Raw genomic sequence first — 22,962 nt, forward strand, 5'->3', positions numbered from 1 at the left:
CATACTTATTCTAAAGAATCCTCTGCTCCAATGATTGCAAAGGACAGGGCATGGATTTTTCTCTCTGAGCAATGTCATTGAAGGGTTAGGAAGAGGAGTTATAAGACAACCAGGCACTTAGCCTAAAGGAAACAGGTAAATCATAACAGTATTTCATGATGTCAGAATGACCTTAGACTTTATATAAAGCACATAGAACTGTGTTGGCTTATAGAGTAAGCATTTAGTAAATGTTAGTGATCATGTATGTTTGCTTATGCTTTTGCTTGTTATTTAAGAATCAATATGTTTACTGAATGACGTGAGTTCATTCTCAACAAGTGTTAACAAATCGAGTTGCAGTCTTAATATAGTTCTGATCTAAAAGTCCACTTTAGGTATTATCAAGGGGCATTATTCAAATTGCTGGCTCCAAAACTCAACCTTATTGTCCTTCTAAGGCTGGCCAGGTGAGCAGTGTCCCTTACAGACTGTGGCAGAGTTAACCTTGTTCCTTCCCAACTGAGCTGCACGTTATGCTAGCAGAACCAATGGGATTGGGATTCATGTTCAAACTGCCTCAAAAGGCAGTTTTTCCACGCATGTTTCTTTTTATGGCCCTCAATTTAACTTTCAATCTCCATATTACATTGGTGGTGAAAAATTCTTTTTATGGTTTCTAGAATATTGTAAGACTACAGGCTCTGCATTCTCCAGCAAGCAACATTTCACTCATCCATGCTAGGCTTTCATTTCTTTCAGGACTGACTATTTTAATTTGTTCCTGGTGGCACTCCAGATTGTTTGCTAAACTGGCTGCAGATGGTTTTGAATGCTGCTGCTGCCAGCGTTGTTACTAGGACTTGATCTACAGATCATATTTCTCCCATCTTACAATCTCTATCTTGGCTGCCTCCTAGAGAGCATATGGCTTTCAAAATTCTTTTAATGACCTATAAAGTTCTCAATGGACCTGATTCTGTTTACCTTTCTGACCTTTTAACTTTTTTACACTCCAACAGACTCTCTTGTCATCCAATATTATTGTTGTCTCATTGTGCATAACTGATACTAGTGGACTGGTAATTGAGTTACAGTGTAGGCTGATCTTCTTAGCCTGTCCCAGGCACCAGAAACCAGAATGATTTGGAGAGTGCATAGAAAGCAGAGATTTTGTGGCTCATTATTTTAGGTGTATTTAAGAACTAAGCAATTTTCTTTAATTCTTACCTTAACCTCATTGAGATGTCTTTAATTATTTCATACATGTTTTCTTATTTTCTGGCCAAAGAAGTTAAAGGAACGCAGAGGTCCCCCAAATGAATATTTAACAGGTGAGGTTTAGAGCAGTCATTGAGTAAAAGTGCTAGAAGGTAACACTGCTGTGTGTAATTACTTTAGTTGTCCTGAGAAATAAAACAATGTAACATACTTATCTTGAGGATCCTCAAACTGTAAAACCACATACTGAAGCTAGGTATCTTTGGGGCACCATTTGACTTAGTAGTAGGGATCATCAAGCTATTCTCTGGGTAGCAGAGGAGAAACAGGAAATAACTAGTCCTCTTTCCCATCTCAGTGACCATGACTAGCACAAAGGATTTGTTTCTCTTTTCTTGCACCATTCTTTTTCATCTACCTTTTCATAATTCCACATACAAATTTAGCTAGGAATTAAAAGGAAAAATATCTTTTAATATATGCTGTTGTGTTTTTCTTTTTGGGGGGAAGGGTTTGGATAGAATGGGTAACTATTCTTCTTTTCCAAGTTTGGGAAGCAATTGAGAAATAAGACATAGGAAACAGAGAACTGGAGATCAAATATAAGCCTTATTATATAGATAAACCTGATTGAAGAATATGGCTAGAGGTGGTCAAAAGATATAGACTTCCAGTTATAAGATGAAAAAAGAATATGGTTATAGACCTACAATCAAATGGAGCTGATAATACTATCTATCCCTCTAAGCCTGCACTTTAGAACAGCCCACATGGGAAGAGGGGTCTTCAGAGCAGTCACACTTACCCAAAAAAACTACTTCACCTTGCACTGAGGCTGAGAAGGAAGAAGAGAACAATTTCTTCACTCTTCACGATTTCAGCTTTTAAGTAATTGGTTCGAAAGAATTCTATTTCTGGGAATGTTGAATTAGATTATTTAGATTACTTTCTCTTGCTGAAAACAGTAAGATATAGTGGAATTATATGCTCTTTCCAAATATATATCATCTATATCACATATATTATAGTACATATTTAATATATATTATATTATATATTATATTAATATATAATATATATATTAGTATATACTATATATTAATATATAATTATATTAATATATATGGAATAATATGTTATATTATGATTTATTTTTTACAAGTTAGTTATATATTATTTATGTAGTTTTAATATATACTAGTAGGAAACTGCATATCAAAGATTAAATATTTGAAAAAGTCTAAATCTAGAAAATCAGGCAAAGTAAACAGAATATCAGAACACTAAAGCCATTTATTTGTCATTTGTTGTTTGTTTTATGCTGAGGATATGTGAAGGTGACACTATTGGCCCTCTTGGGGCAAGGAAAACAGAAGCTTAAACTCAAGTTTTTGTTTTTCATAAAAGATCCTATCCACAGTTTATAAGAGATCCTCTCCCACATTAAGCTAGGACTGGTCTCACTGAGGAAATAAGGGCAACCCATAATTAAAACTATCTTTGTCTTTCTCTCCAAACTTTGAAAAATATGACTTAAGCAATGAACTAGGAGAAATGGGGAAAAAAATATCTAAAAATTTATGACAGTAGATTAATATTTCCGTTTATTTTCTTTTTGTCCCAGGTTTGAGGAGATTCCCATCAAAGTGCCTCTGGTAGAAGACACATACATCCTAGGCCTTAGGGAATCTCCATGTAATTAAAAAAAAAAATGCAGTGACGATCATTCTGCCAAAGATAAATAGACATCAAGGCTACAAGGTAGTAAAAGTGAGAACCAAAGAAGAAAATAGAGAGGAGAAACAGATTTCAGATATTAGAATTATCCAAAGATTATAAAACATCTATAGTTTCTATGTTAAAAGAAAATAATTATCAGACTTCTTTCGATTATGAGAGATTAATTTCTACAGGACTTAAACCTTATCATTATATATCACTATAAAACTGGAAAAAATATATGAAACAACTGTTTTCAGACACTGAACAATGGTGAGTTCAGAACTGTGTGATCTGAGAGAAGGGAAACAAAAATAATGAGCCCTACAGTTACAACAACTGTAGGTCCGGTGGCAATTTCTGAATTGATACAGAGGTAGGGAACCCAAACAGAGTGCAGCAATTTTATGGAGTTGAGGAGACAGAATTTACAGGTAGAGTATCCTAGAGGAAGGAGCTATGCAGAGAAAGAGCTACAGAAATCTGCATAGGGATTTCCCTGAGTCTTTGTTTTAATACCCATCTGTGTATACGTAAGGTGAAACTCCAAAGAATATGCAAAAAAAAAAGCTTAAAAATAATAATTATCAAGGAACAGTAAACTGAACACAAAGATTTGGAATCATTTGTGTTTGCACTAGCCAGAGTGGAGAGACCTTGTTGAATATACAGCCTCTAAGTAGAGATATAAAAGGGGCACATATTAGCAGTGGGACTAAAGAAAGGCCAGAGCAAAGCTTCTCTGACCTGGCCCTACAAAAGCTTAAAAAGAGCCCTAGAAAAGATCAAGCTGATTCACAAGTGCCCTAAGTCCCTGCCAGAACAAAGCTCATATATCTAAAGAGATAAAACAAAATCCAATATTCAAAAATAAGATTTATGGTGTCTGGTATCTAATATAAGTTACTAGAAATGTGAAGAAGCAGGAAAAAAAAAAGACCCATAACTGGTAGAAAAAGCGGTCAATGAAAACAGGCCCAGAAATTACAGAAATGATTAAAGTAGCTAATAAAGATTTTAAAAGACCTCTTATAAATATGCTCAATGATTTAATGGAAAAAACAAAAAAAGCACCAGAGTAAAAGATATTATAAAACAGTAGGAAATTTAACTCTGGATACTTGGTGACAGTAAAGACTTTTCAAATTTAATTTGTGATAATATTACTGTGATTATTTTGAAAACAATTATTTCTGTTGGAAAACACATTGAAACATTTACAGATGAAGTGAAATGCTACCTGGGAATAGCTTCAAAATGTTATGGGTATAAAAAAATGTTATGGGTATGAGAGAAGTGAGAAAAGATATAAATGAAGCAAGATTGGCTGCGAGCTAATAATTGTTGAAGCTGTGTGAGTATTATGTTTGTTGTATTACTGTATCTACTTCTGAATAAATAGTTAAACAAAGAAAACTTAATGGAAGTGTTTAGCAGCAGATAGAATAAAGAAATAGGGAATGTGTAAACTGAAAAAATGATCAGAGGAATTTACTCAATATACACACCAAGAGGAAAAAAGATGGAAATAAGGGGCAAGAAATGTGGGGGGAACTTTAAGGAGATCAACAAACATTTGATGAGTCACAGAAGGAGGAGCAGATATAATAATGAGAAATAAGAAATTCTTCCATTTACAGGGTGAAGTGTCCCAGAGGATTCCAACTACAATAAAAATAAAAACTCCACACCTAGTCATACCATAAGAAAATTACATAAAACTAAAAAGAGAAAAAAATCTTTAAAAATTTGAAGAGACCAAACCTAACCCAAATTCTGTTTAAGCTACTGACATCTGACTGAACCATAAAAATGGAAGGTGGAAGTAAGTGTAATGATATTTTCTATTTGCTGTGGAAAAGAATTGACCACTTAGAATTCCAAAACCATCAAAAATATTTTTCAAAATAAAGATATTTTCAAAGAAATGAAGCTAAAAGAATTTATTAATAGCGTTATTTCAATAGGATATTCAAAAGATGTTTAAGGAAGAATTAAAGTGATCCCAGATGGAAGGTGTGAGATGCAAAAGCAAATTAAGAGGAAAAAAGTATAAATATGTGGGCAAATGTAAATGAACAATGATATACAAAACAGTTAGAATAATCTCTAAGAGAGTTAAAAATTATTGAGTCAAAATACGTGGAAAACTGTGAAATATCAGTCAAGAGTAAGAGTGAATTGCAGGTGAAATATTCTCAGGCCCTTGTGTTACCTGAGAGGAAGGTAAATGTTGATTATACATGTTTTAATGTTGATGTTTTTAGTATACATATTTTAATTCCTAGGATAAACATTAAAATATTGAAACCAGAAAGGAAAATGCTACAAATATTCAGCAATATAAAAGTAAGCAATATAGAAGAGAAAAAAGAATATTTATTAAGCAGGACAAATAGATAATAGATTTAAACCCAAATATACCAGTATTTATACATATGCAAGTAGAATAAAAGGAAGGTAAAGATTTTCTGAATGAATTTTAAAAAATACAATTACACTATTTAAAAGAGAAACACCCCAAACCTAAGAATATGGAAAGGTTGAAAATCTGAGGATAGGAAAAGATACACTAGGCAAATACTGAGAAAGCTTTTATAGCTGCACTAATAATAGACAAATTAGATTTTAGACAAAACATTAAGGGAGGTAAAGAGATCCACTTCATAAAAGGATTAAATTCATCAGAAAAATATATTAATTTAAAATTTGTATGAACCTAATAATATCACCTCAAGAAATAGAAAATAAGAATTTCCTATGTATTGAGACATAAAAGTGTCAACAATTTCAAAGAACTGACATCATATAGGGACTGTTAACTGATAAAAAGGGAAATGAAATCTAAAAGTTAATACCAAAAAGAGAACTAGAATATTCCCAAATGTTTGAAAATTAAATCTTCCATGAGTTAAAAGTAAATTAAAATGGAAATAACATATTTTAGACTGAATGATAGCAAAATCTTAGAAACATGCATGTTGGAATCTATAGTAGTACTTAGCAGTTTATAGCTTTAAATACCTATACTAGAAAATAAGAAGATTAAAACAAATAAAATGAGCATCCATCGCAGACGTTAGTAAAGGAAAGTAAAGTAGAAGAAAGGGTGAAATAAAGATCAGAAATTAGTGATATAGAACAGGAATATACAAAGATGAAGATCACCAAAACCAAGAGTTGGTTCTTTGAAAAAAAACTAATACAATTAAGAAATATTTGCATGTATGAAATATATCAGTCAGAGTCCAGGCAGGAGACAGAAACCGTATCACTAATTTCAAAATTTAATAAAAGAGATAATTAATAGCAGAGGATAAACTACTAAGAGAGGGAAAGAGAATTCTAACCAATATAGAAAGAACAGATACAGGGATAGCCTAGAGCTGAGAGAAAGTACCCAAGGAAGGAAGAAGCTTGAAGAAGGGTCCCTACAAGGATGAGGTTCACACCTCAAGGGGAGGGTGAGGCTGTGGCCCACTGCATGTCAGAGAAATTTGCTGAGGTGCGACAGGCCAGGGTTGGTATACAGGAAACCATGAACTAGGATGCCAGTGCAACTCACTAGGAACCTGCCTGCAGGGGTGCTGTGAAACTCCCTGAACAGTCATCCACTGAGGTGTCACTGAAATGCATGACATGAGTGTCACCAGGTGTCCCTGATGAAGCTGACAACTATGAACCACAAAAACAAGAAGAAAACACACTAGGACCAGGAAGATAAAGCCTCTTCTTCCTATAGATCCTCTCCAGCGTGCTCTACTAACAAAGCTCAATATTGTGTGAGTTGGCAGAAAAGAAATATGTGCAAGATCTAGCTCCAGTATCACAAAGCTAAGGCAAGGAAGGGTAAGAGAAAAAAATAAATCAATAATTGGCACACATGGAATGTTATATGATAATGAAAGTGAACAAATTGCAGCTGGCTGCAACAAATATAGTGTTACTTTAAAGAAGCAAATCACAAAGAAATGTATGTACTATGATTCTGTTTCACATACAGTTGAAAAACAATGATGGTAAAAATATAATGTATAGCAAGAACATTCTTGCCATAAAGTTACTGTTGTATCTCAAGGAGGGAAGGAAAGCATTGTGCTTAGTAAGACACGCACAGTGGTTTCAGGTGGGGGCCAGTCCTGCCAGTAATCCTCCCTTTCTTGATCTGTGTGGTGGGTACAAGGTGTGCACTTTATAACAATTTGTTAAATTATGATATGTTTAATAATGTTCTTAATGTACCTATACAAGCTTATTGTCATTGTTTGACTAACATATCTTTCCATTCTTTATTTTCAACCATCTTGAATATTTAGATGTGTTATATCTCTGTCTAGAGAGCTCAGGGGATTCACCAAAGTGGTGACATGGGCTGAGTAACTGAAGAAACAATAGTCTTAAGGGACAACTCTAATTCCTTATTCTGAGGTGTTATATTTTAAATAATGAATCTCTGACTTTTAGTGCTAGAGCCTTTGAAGTTTAAATTGCTTGTTGAATAGATGAATAAACTAGAACTCAGTTAAATGATAAGCCTAAGTCACCTGACAACTTGGGGCTAGCGACTTATCTACAGGAGGTCTCCTGGCTCTCAGTTCAGTGTTATTTCTATTACCTGATATATTACATATTACATACCTTCATAGAATGCATCCTAGCATCAGCTGGAGCCTAACTGGGGAAAATGTGTTGATCCTATGTAGTCCTATACATAACATATATTCCAAAAAGTCCTAGTAGAGCAGGCTATAGAAGTGAGCTACTTTGATCACTTTTCTTTTAGGTTTTAGTTAAGCAACAGGAAATATGCATGTATCAATTTTGTCAAACTAGGTTAGTAACTCTCTGAAACGAGGGCCATGTTTTCTACTTATTGTATTCTTCCCTCTTCAGTGACTATCATGACATGGGATATGAGTTGGAGCTTTCTTATTTCTTATTTATAAAAAAAAAAGCACATAGTGTGTAAGAATTAATGAATAGGGGCTTCGTCCAGTGATAAAGAATCCACCCTACAATGCAGGGACGCGGATTCGATCCCTGGTCGGGGAATTAAGATACCACATGCTGCAGGGCAAATAAGCCCACGTGCCACAACTGCTGAGCTCTCATGCCTCAACTAGAGAGGCTGTGTGCCGCAAACTACAGAGCCAACACACTGTGGAATCCGTGTGCCACAACTACAGAGCCCACATGCCCTGGAGCCTGCACGCCACAACTAGAGAAGAGAAAACCCGTACACCACAACTAGAGAGAAGCCCGTACGCCGCAAGGAAAGATCCCGCATGCCTCAGTGAAGATCCTGCGTGATGCAACTAAGACGTGAGGCAGCCAAAATTAATTAATTAAATAAATAAATAATAAATAAATCTTTTTTAAGAAAAGAACTAATGAATACATTTCTTTCTTTCTTTCTTTTGCTGTAAGCGGGCCTCTCACTGTTGTGGCCTCTCCCATTGCGGAGCACAGGCTCCGGACGCGCAGGCTCAGCAGCCATGGCTCACAGGCCCAGCCGCTCCACGGCATGTGGGTCACGAACCCATGTCCCCCGCATTGGCAGGCGGGCTCTCAACCACTGTGCCACCAGGGAAGCCCCATGAGTACATTTCTAAATGCCCTTTCAGTTTATTTAACCTGAGAATTGGTTCCATTCTTTAGATATGTAGCTCTGATCAAACTGATAAATTCTTCCTCCGAACCTCATTCTAGTCAATGTGGCTCAGACTTGGCCTTAGATTTTATATTTCCTATAGCTCTGTGGGATAGTTTGGAGTTGTATGTTAGAATAGGTTTTGTTTTTTCAGTGTTTTTGGTTTGAAAGTATCAAAAAAATCTACAGCTAGTTTGAGCTAAATAGTAATTACTGTCTCATGAAACTTAGAATTCTAGGAACAAAGCCAACTTCAGATATAGCTACAACCTGGAAATCAGAGATTATCATTAGGGTTTTCTTTTACTGTTTTGCTTGTCTCTCTACTTGATTTCATTCTTCAGGCAGGGGCTCTCCTTGTGGCCGTCAGAATGGCTTCCTGTACATCTTCCTAGACTCCTTGTTAGTTCAAGTAAAAAGCCTTAGGAAATACTATGACTGGCTCTAGTAGAATCATGTGACCATATTGGAATGGCCAGCCTTGGGTCATATCCTCTATGACCTTGTCACTAGCTATGCTACAATGACAATATAACTAACTCCATCCCACAGAGCTCAGTGCGACAGAGAACAGCTAAGAACCACTCAGACATCAAGGGGTACACGTGTGTTGGTAAACAAGCAGGGAGAAAGCCACTTGGACTCCTAAATGGTGCCAAAGGATGTCAGCTTCCTGAGGGCAGGGTCAGTGTCCACTGTCCCCAGCACAGTGGCTGACACATACTAGATGCTCACGAAATGCTCATCAAACACATCATTTTCTCACCCATGTAAAATGACAACTCAACTAACTATACCTGCTAGCTATGAAAACAACTCACTGGTCACCTCTGTCTTTGAAATCTTTAAATGCTGGCACATATGAAGAGAGGCTTGTCAGTGAGCATTTATGGAGAAAAGGATTATACAATATGAGGTCTGGAGGTTCTCCTGGTGATTCCCACCTTTTCTGTTGCTGTGAAATGATTGTCATTCAAACAGCACTGGAACAATAACTGAACCATGCTAACATCAAACAAAAGCAGCCCCTGGATTTTCTGACAAACCAGAAATAATTTGCCAGATGCAGGCAGCATATTTATGCTGGCATTTGTAAGTTCTTACATGTGGCAATAAATATTGGGAAGGAGACATGTCAGTGGTCTTGGGGGTGGTTGAACCATAGTTATTTGATTTATGGTGTTCCAAATCCAAGCGGAAACTACCTCCTTGCCTCAAGTACATGCAGGGATTCTTGGCAATATGTATGGACAGAATGGAACTTACCTAAACCTGCTTTCCATTGACTTTTACTTTCATATTTGCTTCTGCTAAGAAATTGAAAATGACTAAAGGCAACAAATAAAACCTGTGGCCAGATCATAGTTCTGCAGTTGTTTGGCAAAGGTTAGGCACAGCGAGTGAACAGCAAAAGGAAAACAACTTAGGAATCCACAATCGAAAAGATTTAAACGCATTTGTTTCAGCATGTACCCTCATGTGCCTCCTAGTAGAACAGTTGCTGTTCAAGGGTGCATGCCATAGGGTTATTTGGTATATATGACAATTAAGGGAAATGTCACCAAACCCTTCTTGGACTAAAGCCCAATACTCATTCTCTGTATTTAACAGATTCTCAGTGGGCATAGCAGAGCTGAGACGTCTCAACCATCGTGTGCCAGGGAAGCATTATCTAGGGGTTTGGAACAAAACTGAGAATGGGATCATTAGAAATAAACAGGGTATAAGGAAAGCAGAGCAGCCTAGATCCCAGTGGCGCACTATGCGTTGCATGACTTATATTTAAACCACAGCGTCCTGCTGGTCAGGCCATAAAGGGGATGCCTGGAGGAATCCTGAACAGGAAGGGGAGGGAAGGTGTGAATGACATGAATGCAAATGCCCAAAGTCAACAAAATTAATTTTCTCACAAGACTCATAATCATGAGGTAGGGCAAAGAAGACAGAAGGCAAAGGTGGAAGTTACTTTGGCAGGTAATGGATCATGGGGAGAAAAGCATCATGCCTCTTCTATAGGAATGCTGCTTCCTAAAGGAAACCCCTAAGGACATCTGATGGACACTGTGGTCCCTGTGGCTTTTGCCACACAGGGGTGCTAATTCAATGACAGCCAAGCAGGCAGGGGAAAAAGTGAGTAAACTCAGCCTAAAGTTTTCCACGAGCTGTCCTTGTCTTGCTCAGAATCACTCTATCATCTCTTTTGAGAGGTTCCCACCTTGGAAACATCGAGTGGTTCCTTTATACCAGTGGTTCTCAAACTGAAGTGCTTCAGAGTGACCTGGGTGACTTGTTAAAACGCCCATTTCTGGGCCCTCCCCTTAAAGTTTTTGATTTAATAGCTCTGGAGTGGGACTTGAGAATTTGCTTTTTTTTTTTTTTTTTTTTTGCGGTACGCGGGCCTCTCACTGTTATGTCCTCTCCCATTGCGGAGCACAGGCTCCGGACGTGCAGGCTCAGCGGCCATGGCTTACAGGCCCAGCCGCCCGCGATATGTGGGATCTTCCCAGACCGGGGCACGAACCCGTGTCCCCTGCATTGGCAGGCGGACTCTCAACCACTGCGCCACCAGGGAAGCCCGAGAATTTGCATTTCTAAATTGCCAGCTGATACTGGTCCTGCTTGTCCCTGCAGCAAACTTTGAGACCCACTGCCTTACAGTACACAGTCACATATATGTGACTTTGATTCAGTAGAGATATGTTTTTTGCCTCAGCTTCCCTGATTTCATGAAAAGGCTAGTAGGAAAAAGTAAGTAAAAAGTAAACATGTTAATGTTCACTAATTCCCTGGAGTATGACAACTGGCAGCTTTGCCTGTGATATATTTTGTTTTTCTGTTTCATTTGTCCATAGGGAATATGAACTTAGGTATTCTGCATGTCTCTCCTCTCTATCATGACAGTTTTCCTTGCCTCCCAACTCAAATGGCAGAACCAGGTTACAAGCCTTTGGTTGTTATGTCAAGCCTCCAATCTTCCCTGTAGTGCTACTGTTATACCACCAGGGCAACAAGGCAAATTCATAGTGAATGACTGGCAAAGATTATACATTTCTCAAGAGACTCTGATGCCTTTTTTGTACAACCAGCTTAATTAAGAATCCTTGACAGTGTATTAACCACAAGCTTATGGATCTCAATATGCCAGTCAAACATAATGAGATAAATGCAAATGTCAAAGTACAGACTCTTTGCCTAGGAACATCTAAAGGCTTAAAGCTGTATCTTCAGTCAGTTGTCAGAAAGCAATGGGAATAGCTGGGCCTGGGGAGGCCAGGGTTTCCGCGTTAAAATGTAAATATCTATGGCGTGACCTCCAGGACTGAGCTATGCTATATCCACGTGGGATTTCAGGGTATGAAAATGAAGATAAAAATCTTTGGCTTACAAACTCACATTAAGATAACAACAGCAACAACAGCAATAATAATATATTCAAAGGCACTTCTAAAGAATAGGGCTTGAAGTCAGGAGCCAAAATCAAAACTTGTATCCAGGGCTTCCCTGGTGGCGCAGTGGTTGAGAGTCCGCCTGCCGATGCAGGGGACATGGGTTTGTGCCCCGGTCTGGGAAGATCCCACATGCTGCGGAGCAGCTGGGTCCGTGAGCCATGACTGCTGAGCCTGCGCGTCCGGAGCCTGTGCTCCACAATGGGAGAGGCCACAACAGTGAGAGAACCGCGTACCGCAAAAAAAAACACCTTGTATCCAGGTCTGTCACTATAACAGACAAGCCAAATGACGGCTCTGTGTCTGAATAGCTAATGAAGTAGGAATGATAGTAGCTGCTTGTATTTGTTTCATAATAATTTGTATCAGAATAAAGAGTAATACATTTAATTATATTAATTTATCTTTTTAATGACTGGACTAATAAAATGACTAAAATATAGGACTGTTACCTACTTGGTGTATCTGGCTCTGGGCCAGATTCGATGATATTGTAACAGTTGAACAAGTTGTAACTTAAAGCTGACTAACAGATGGTTGGTAACCTGAAACACGTGTTCCAGTGGCTGAAGGGCTCTGTCTTGCTAGGTTTGGTGGTGTTTGCCATTTTTACTCAAGACCTGAATTGAAAGTACAGCTATCACTTTTATGTGACACAAATTTGGAAGAGATAGCTAATACCGTCTATGAATAGATCAAGAGCCAAATATATTTTCTTTTCAGTTTGATGATAAGGTGACTTTAATAAGTTACACATTAACAGAGGTAAATATAAGGCTCTCTACCAAGACAAAAAAAAAAAAAAAAAAGATCTACACAGCAAATTCTACCCGTAGGATAGGTGACTTAAAAATAATATGCGCAGAAGAGACTTTAAGATTTCACTATGAAGCATTAATGTGTTTTGGATTCTAAGATAGTTAATGTGATCTTTGTTGCCTTTAATGGATTATAATGTACAGAATGAAAGAAGTGATAATGTTGCTGTAAATTAGCCAGACTTATCTCCAGAGTATCTTCCTCAGCTCCAGATACCTCTCCATTGAGTACAGAGAAAAGCAATCAAGTCAGGGAAGCAAATGGTTTCACGTAAAGTGCGGTTGAATGAAACAGGAGATTTTAGCCCTTATAAATGCAAACTGAAGGAAGAATAAGAGCTCTGGTTTAAAGTACTTGAAGGATAGTCATGGTGAAGAGAAAGTCTTAATTTTTTTATATGTTGAGTCACAGAGAGTGTAATTAGGACCAGAAGGTAGAGAGACAGATATTAGGTCAGAACAAGAAAGAAATTTTATTGTAAATGTTTATTTTTTAAAAAATGTTTATCAAAGTAATTCACACACACAGAGTTTACAGAGACAAATAACACTGCAAAGCATGTAATTTAAAACAACAGTTATCTTCTCTCTGCCCACCATAATCCTTGCTCCCCAGAGCAACCTCTAGGGACTATTTTCACTTATGTTTCCAGTATTTCCTTCTGTTTTCTAAATATCATGCATATTCTGCTTTAAAAACATTAAATCTAATGACTTCTACTATAGAAAATGGGAATTTATTTCTCTATCACCTTGTCCCTCTTCTCCCCTTCTCTCAGCATAGTTAAATAACTGTTTCTGGTTAAATCAATATTCAGAATGTACTTTATATAAATAGCTCATGATTGAGTCACATAAAGTATTAAGATGATATTTTCTGTCTTATACAATGTCTTGTTTTCCTTAGAATTAATGATTATCCTATTTTTGCTATTTCCCCTGGGTGCTTTTATTAATTCATCCTCAAACTCTCCATCAGAGATGCAAGGCTTCAATCAATGCAGTAAAACATGTTGGTCAATCTTTCAGTGCCCTTTTCTCTTAGCAAAATTCTCTTTGGGGTCTTCAGCTCACTGGCTCCTATCTTGATGCACCTGTGGTCCTTTCAATACCCTTTACCTATTTCCTGAATTTTACAGTTTCCTCTTTCTTGTTCTATTTCCCTATTTTAATGGAACATTTTTTCCAGTAAGCTTCCTCACGTATAATAAATAAAATTTTTGAAACTTGACCAGCTGAAAATGTCCCTATTCTTTCCTAAAGTTGATTCAGAGTATTCCTGGGCTTAGAATTCTGGATTGGAAATTACACTCCCTCAAATTTTAAAGGCATGGCTTTCATCATTGTTTTCTAACTTTCAGGATTGTTGGTAAGAAGCCTGAGACTATCCTTTGCATATATGTTGCATTTATTTGCTTATTCTCCTTCTGGAAAGTTTTCAGTAAATTCTCTTTATACTTTCTAGTCTGAAATTTCTCAGCGATTTGCATTAATGTGGAATTTTTTATTGATTGTGTGGATACTTTAGAAACTCTTGGCCTTCAGTTCAGAGAAATTTTCTCATGTTCTCTATTAGTTTTTTAAAGAACTTTTCTATTTTTAAAATTACTTTTCTAGTAAAATGTTGTGCCTCCCAGATCGAAGTTTCTCATGCTATCTTTCTTATTCTCCATCTCTCTGTATTTTGTTCTATATTCTGAAGAGTTCCACAATTCTATCTTTCAGGCTATCAAAATTTTTATTTCTGTTACTGTATTTTTAATTCTCAAGAGCTTGTCTTTGTTCTCTGAAAGTTCTGTTCTTAGAGCAACCTGTTTTTCATTTTATGAATGAAGTATTATCTTTGAGAATAATTTAGTATTAATATTCTCTGTATTGCCTTTCTCCTTCAAGTTCCTTTTTTTCCTCCTCACTGTGCATTGATTTGTACTCAGCGTTTCATGTTAGAGTCTTTCCTAAAAACTAAAGGCTGGAACATCCTCTCATATTCTAGAGTGAGTCTGTTAGATTAGGTTCCCTGGAAAATAGATTGTGCAGCAGGTTTACTCAGGATTTTCTTGGGATCAACACCTGAAGGGGAGAGAGAGAAATTGGGTGAGAATATGGTTTCAATCAGTTATCAGGCAAACACAAGGAAAGCTCTGGTATTAGGATAACACATGAGAGATGGACTAAATTGAGGCAAGAGGGCCAGACCTCTTTGCTTCACATCTACAAATTGTTGAATTTGGGATGTGCTCCAGGAAAGACTGTAATCATCTACAAATCAATGGATTTGGGCTAGTCCTCTGGGCACGGCAACTCTCTTCATTTGGGGTGATTTCCTAAGAGGAAATCAGCTATGATCCATAAGCCACTGATACATCCAGCAACTAGGAGCATCACCTCAGTCCTAAAGAGAGAATCTAGATAATACACTACAGAATCCACAACAGCAAGGCAATTAAATTCTGTGATGTGCGTGAGGTTAGGCAAATGGTAGACCTCACCACAAGGTGATTATTTTGGGAGAGTGATCACTTAGGGAGATCCTTAAGTATCAGTATCAGAGATATTTCTCTTGGGCTGGTAAATTTCCACAGATGAAATTGGGGAAGGAGTTGGGTGGTGACTACTGTGCTGGAAGGTCTTTTGAGAGGCTCAGTGTTCAATATACAGAACCACACTTAATCCCCTTGTTTTCAGAAGGTGCTTCACCTCCACCATCCCCTCTGCCTGGTGTCCAAGTGTTGACAATCTTTATTGTTCAACATCTTCAGAAAGGAATTCAATATGCCTGGGTGAGAGGGAGGACAGTTCTCTGGCTTTATGAGGTGAGGGAGAGAATCTGGGTGTCTGACTCTTTTTAAACAGCCTTTCAATAAGTTCTCATTTTCAGCCCCACATCACACTTCAGATGTACATGAGCCTTTCCATGGTTTGTCTTCTGCCTTGCAGACTTGAGTTTCTCATTTCTCTATTCTGTCAAATCAGCTTCCAAAGTTTAATTAACATCCCTGGCTCTTTGCTCTTGTGGAATTTTAAAAAAAGCAATTCTTTACTTGTTTTACTTGGATTTTGAAGATGAAGAGGGGAGATAAATGGGTTGCTCAATATTTCATGTTTGACTTTAGTTACAGTAATTACTTTCTAAAAGGCGTAATGTGATATCTCAAGAGGTGATGGTTCTCAGTCACAGGAGGTGTTCAAGCAGAGAACAGACAATCACTCAAGAGGAACTTTGACAGGATTCCTGCCTCAGATTGGAATTAGGAGTTCGTTTCACCCAATCCTGAGCTTCTACTTTTCCACGTGATATAGGAGAAAGGGCTTTATGTCCATTACAGCAAACGCTACATGAAAGACACAGAACAAGAGTCTATGCATTACAACTTTCCCATTTGATAGATAAGCTTAATACTCAAGGCCCTTTTTGATTTGGCTTCTATTTACCATCTAGGTCCAACTCACAATACTACCCCAACGCAATTTCTTCCTGTCAACCAGAGATATCCAGTGATGTCTGAATCCCAACAGTGAGCATAATTTAGGCCCAAGGTGAGATCATATATACATAAGAAGGAAAAATCAATTACACATTTCAGTTGAGTACATATACTCATCAATGGATAAGCAAGCTGAAGTGATCAGTGACAGAAGCCACGGAATTCTCTTCTGGGCTATTTGTACTTTAGGAGTCAAATTTAGATCAACTTCTCCACTCACATCCACTGAAATTATTTGGAATAGTAGACCAAGTGTTCTCTTTGTTTTCTGTGTTATTACATTTTAGATAATGCAATACTAAGAGGTAATATTTATAAAGCTCTTACCTTCTGCCAGGCAGTGCTCTAAAGCTTCACATGCATAAACCATTTAATCCTCACAATAAAACCTCACAATAAGTTCTCATAATAAAACTGTATGAGGTAAGATAAAGTTTTATCCTCATTTTATAACTGATGAAACTGGGTCACTGAAAAATTAAGTAACTTTCCCAAGACCACACAGTAAATGACAGAGCCAAGATTTGAACCACATTCTGATTTTGCTCTAGACTCCAAGCTCTCAAGTGCTGTGTAGCTTTGACCTTTGTACTTAAGGTCAGAAATTTTTACACAAAAATAAATATGTGATACAACATACTGTGTTACACAATGTATTATACAACGTGTGACACAGAAAGGGAGTAATAAGAGTAATCATAACTGTTGCAAAATAAGCATTATTTTCCAGTCACTCTGCTAAAGTGTTTTACATATATTTTTCTATTCATACTTACAACAACTCAGTTGCACCTTTGTCCCCATTTTACTAATGGGGATACAGAGAAATTAAATGACTTAACCAATTTGAAACCAGGATTCTAATCCAGGTCTGTGGGAATCCAAGTCTAAGATCTAAACTACCTCTTAAGAACCATGTAACCTAGACGAGATCTTTGGCTTTATTTGACTTAGAATTTGCAATACACAGTAGCTACAAATGACTCACATTCCAGGACATGTAGTACAATTAGTAATCATGGAAACATTTACCCTTTGTGGCTGCTATGTGGGCACCAGGCTAGACCATCATTCAGTACTGTAATTTATGACTACTTCATGGTTCACTATTCATACTCAATTATAAATTAATTTTAAAATTATATGCTACACAGGCATTTGAATATTTGCAATTTCATTATGGTCTGGGTTAAGCCCTCTTGAGCATTATAAAAGCATGTTTCACTTTTCTCCAGGTTACCTGACCTCACAAATTATGTTTTTATATTGTATATATATATGATTATATTAAATATATAAAGTGTAAATACATAATTAATATTAATATATAATTAATATATGTGTATGTACATATAATTATATATAGTTATATATGTGTATGCACATATTAGATACACATATACTATATAATTAATATAATATAATAATATAACATATAATTAATATATACATAAGCATATAATATATAATTAATATATACATACACATATATGCACATATACATATACAAGTATGTTTACATATCTCTGTACATACCATATTGCTTGTGACTTTCAGATTGTATTGCTCAAATGGCTAGAATGATAGAAGACTCAAATCCTTGTAATCAGTTTTTGGTTTTTTTTTTTTAAGATTTATTGCTATGGACATTAACTGAAGAATCTCCATGTTTTTTACTTTAAGAAGGGAATTAGTTACTGGTATTGGAACCATAATGTAACATCATGATATATAGCAAATGCCAGTTCCATTACAAAGGCACATTTGTTCTCCAGGGAAAGAATGTATATTTTAAACATTTATTTTGAGGGAGTAGAAATGTTAATGGCTAGGCTTTTAGATAAAAATATTCCACCAGATGTCACTATTTCCTTTTCAGTGAAAATGGTTTGCCATCAAATGGTTTCTAAGATATTTTAAATAAATTAAAATGAAGTAAATAATTCCCTTGTGTATAGGTGATTCAACCGGCACAACATGTCTACAAAGAAACACATTTTGATATTCAACCCAGTCTTGCATCTCAACTTTGCACTAACTGTGTTAGCTGCACTAACACAGTGCAGCTTTCTTAGCAAAAAAAGCATGGTATTGCTACATATTAAAGAGAGGGATTCAAGTATAGTTCAAGGGTCTGTTTAGCTCTAAAGAAAAATGTGGGTAAAAGTAATTTTCCTGTTAAAAAGTAAGGATTTCAATTATAGTCCACAAAGCCCCACAACCACCTTATTACTTTCTCCTTTATTCTTGGGAGTTGTTGACCCTTCCCAACTTTGTTGACCCAAATGTAGAAGATTAAGTTCTAAAAATACCAGAAAAAAGATTGAGAGAAATATACAAATTCTCCCTACCTTGTCGTTGGGAGCCCAAAATTTATTTATTAGTATCATCCTTCTGTGGGATTATCTGCCATCCATTTCAATAACCGGATCAGATATGGAGGGCTTAATTTGTTTGTTTGTTTGTTTTTTTAACATCTTTATTGGGGTATAATTGCTTTACAATGGTGTGTTAGTTTCTGCTTTATAACAAAGTGAATCAGTTATACATATACATATGTTCCCATAGCTCTTCCCTCTTGAGTCTCCCTCCCTCCCACCCTCCCTATCCCACCCCTCCAGGCGGTCACAAAGCACCGAGCTGATATCGCTGTGCCATGCGGCTGCTTCCCACTAGCTATCTACCTTACGTTTGTTAGTGTATATATGTGTGGAGGGCTTAATTTGATTTTGCATGGGATAAGTGTGAGGGTCAGTTTTATCTCAAACTATCTTCATTTTCATGGTATGTTCTATTTTCCTGTCTAAAACGCCTTAGCCATGAGTCCTTGAGAACAGATAAACAGAGTGGTGATAAAATAGAACATTTCAAATAGTGTTACATTTTTTCAGGGGTTGGTATTCTTTCTAACAGACATGTTTGAAGACATATACTCACTAAGTCAACAAAAAAAGTAGTTTGATGACCTGGTGTGAATGAATGACATATATTAATTCATTTAGCAAATATTTGTTCAACTTTGCTACACTTCCATTGTTTTGATAGGAAGTGAAGATGACATGAAGGCATGAAAGATAAGATCCCAATCCTCAGGGAGCTTCCAATCTAATGAGGAAGAAGGATAGGCATAGGGGGTGTGATATGCTCTTAGGGCAATGGCAGATATACTCACATATGTTAGCACTGTAGGCTGACATATTAAAGTGAGAGGGATTGAGTTCATATTCCAGAAGTCCTGGTTGCCCACTGACTTTTACTTATGACAATTCACTAACATTTAGACCACGAAGGTAACACCTGTTCAGGATACACTTGAAGTAAGTAAATAAATAAATAGGTAAAATAAAGTTTAAGACATGTACATAATATAATTGCACATCTAAGAGATTTATTTCACAATAATGTTTTATTCAAGCAGAAATGAGAATAAGCTTATTTTTAAAGGTTTCCTAATAAGCTCCTAGGCTTAATACTACCCAATCAGATTGAATTTGGAAACACAAGACAAATTCTCCACTGTAAGTAATCTGTTTATTTTAATAACATAAACCTGAATGTGGAAAAAAAAGAGGATGTTGAGTCTTCTTTTCCTCTGTAATGCCTAATGGGTATTAATATAAAGTAGAGAGAGCATTATTGGTCATCTTACTGGATTTTTATTCTTACTAGATAATTGCATAGATTGTTTAGTATTTCAATCAAAAGAAATGACTATTTTTCTTCCCATAGCAGTATTAAGTGTTTTAATTCTTTGCCAAAATGAGGACAGTCTTTATTTTAGTTTTGCATTGTCTATGTATACAGATTAGTGTTTTCCCTTGCTAACCTTTGAAGCTTTGATAAATTTAAAAATTGAGAGAAAATATCTGAAACCAGCTCTATTGACTATGAAAGAAATAAATGAAAGGGGGGAGTAAAAGGAAGCCAAGTATCTGACTCTTTACTCTTGATGATATATAAGTATAAATGAAAAAGCAGATTAAAAAGCTAGGTATGATGTGATTCAAAGTTTTTTTTTAAACTGTACAGTTTTTCTAACCTGTACTTCCTTAATTTTGTAAGAGGAATTTATAATCTATTTGTAATAAAAAAATGTAATAGAGTTTGTGTATCTTCCCTTTTTTATTTTTAAGAAATAACTGCTCTTGGGCTTCCCTGGTGGCACAGTGGTTGAGAGTCCTCCTGCCGATGCAGGGGACACGGGTTCGTGCCCCGGTCTGGGAAGATCCCACATGCCGTGGAGTGGCTGGGCCCGTGAGCCATGGCCACTGAGCCTGCGCGTCCGGAGCCTGTGCTCCGCAACGGGAGAGGCCGCAACAGTGAGAGGCCCGCGTACAGCAAAAAAAAAAAAAAAAAAAAAAAAAAAAAAAGAAATAACTGCTCTTTATTCTGCTTTTTAAAAATTCTGTTATTTCAAAGAGAAACATTCTATCCTAGAGCCATTATATATAGATAACTAGTGAATACTTTAAAAATATTTGTTAGTTATATTTCAGTAATAATAATGTTAATTATGTCCTTGAGGGAAAGAGGAATGACTGAAGCCTCAAGTCACAGAATCCTCAACCACTTGGATTTTCAGGGAATATATGCCTCTGCATAAAATTAAATTAAATTATAGATAAATGCCCATTTTTTTTCATACTAATGTTTGTCCCCAAACTTCTAGCCCAGTAAAATCCATTGCGCATATGTGCTTCTCAAAGGCTTCCAGTTCTCCTTAAACCCTAACTTGCTTCCTCCTGACCTTCTTTACTTTAGGCCTCAATCTTTTCATCTTAGTAAAAGCTGTACTCCCTACAACTGTGACTTTGATATTAAAGTCAATTGTGTTTCCTTCTGGAGGGCGGAGAATATTTTGTCAAAAATGATGGCTGACTTGCTTCCTGAATAATTTTCTCTCATCTCATGGATATAAAACAAAAGCACAGTACACAGGCCGCCAAAATATATGGAATATGATTAATAAGAAAAGCATAAGCAGCAATAAAACCTCTATGTGAAAACACACAGCTTGTACACCACTAGAGTAAGAAACACAGTTCTTTTGATGCAATCCTGGTATGGATCAGAAAATGTCCTGAATCAATCCTGTTTTGTTTCTTAACTCTCATTGTTCAGATTTCAAAGGCAGTTATTGTCTTCAAATGAGTGTTATTTTGACCAGAATTTAAGCGATCTACTCTATTTTAGCGAGCCTCACTTCAGGTCTCTCTCTATTGGCCTGGCTACCTTGATATGTACTGTGATTGTGAAAAGGCCATATATTTCCTTACTTGGTCCTAGGACACATTCTTCCCATTAAGTATCACCTGAAGCCACAGCACATGCACCCTGTGGGTCACTAATCCTACCTTGTTAAATGTGAACATCCAACATCCATGACTTTCATAGTGAGAAAATAGTTCATAATGCTCTTAATGTGACTTCGGTCTTGCAAATCTATAGCTAATTCTTCAACATGTTTGAACACTATAGGAACTATCTTTACTCAGTGTGATCCCATTTGCTTTCCAACATTTTTCTTGCTTTGTGGATTTTTTATGTAAACTTTTATTTCTCCATTCACATTTTTTTGTTCTCTTTTCTCATTTTTTTAAAAAAATATTGGAACATCCAAATTCCCTATGTTTGGACATGGATTCAGAGCTGTTTCATGTTGAATAGCTCAGGTTTGAGGAGTCCATTCCTTCAGCAAGGATTTTCTGAACTGCTCTCTTTCTTTTTGGTGTATTTTTCTCACGTGAATTGAGATCTTTCACAATGTAGTCACACAGAACACTTTATCAGAACATGAAATGGTCTCCTCACTTCTTGACAAAGCTATTCCCTCAGCCTGGAAAATTTTCCCTACTGCTCACTTTGACTTGACTAACTCCTACTCCAAATTGAAATGTTGATTCCTTTATTAAAAGTGTCTCTCCTCATCCCTCCTTGATGAATTCCCTCCCACAATGCGAGCATAGACTTGGAAATTTGCAGAAAATGTTACTCTAGATCCAGGCCATTTTGGCCGATTCTGTTTCAGAATCTAGTCTCTTTCTCCTCTAGGCGATAGGGCCAGGGGGAAGGGTGAAGGGTAAAGATGGCAGGGGTAGAGAAGGAAAGCTCTTTAGCATCCCTCCTCCTTCATTCTGAATCACCCACAAGAAAGTTCCTTTCCAACCAGCAAAAGTGATTAGAAAAAAAGTACCTTGGGAGTGGCCTAATCGGAAATATAAAATAAATTTCTACCACGGTCATCTTAGAAGCACAAGATAAAATTCTCTCAACTGGTAATAACTTCTGTTTCAAAATAACTTTTTCTTTGCCCGGGAAGATGGCGGAAGAGTAAGACGCGGAGATCATCTTCCTCTCCACAGATACACCAGAAATACATCTACACGTGGAACAACTCCTGCAGAACACCTACTGAAGGCTGGCAGAAGACCTCAGACCTCCCAAAAGGCAAGAAACTCCCCACGTACCTGGGTAGGGCAAAAGGAAAAAAGAATAAACAGAGACAAAAGAATAGGGACGGCACCTGCACCAGTGGGAGGGAGCTGTGAAGGAGGAAAAGTTTCCACACACTAGGAAGCCCCTTCGCGGGCGGAGACTGCGGGAGGCGGAGGGGGGAGCTTCGAAGCCGCGGAGGAGTGCACAGC

The sequence above is a fragment of the Delphinus delphis genome, chromosome 17, assembly GCF_949987515.2.
Source record: "Delphinus delphis chromosome 17, mDelDel1.2, whole genome shotgun sequence".
NCBI lineage: Eukaryota > Metazoa > Chordata > Mammalia > Artiodactyla > Delphinidae > Delphinus > Delphinus delphis.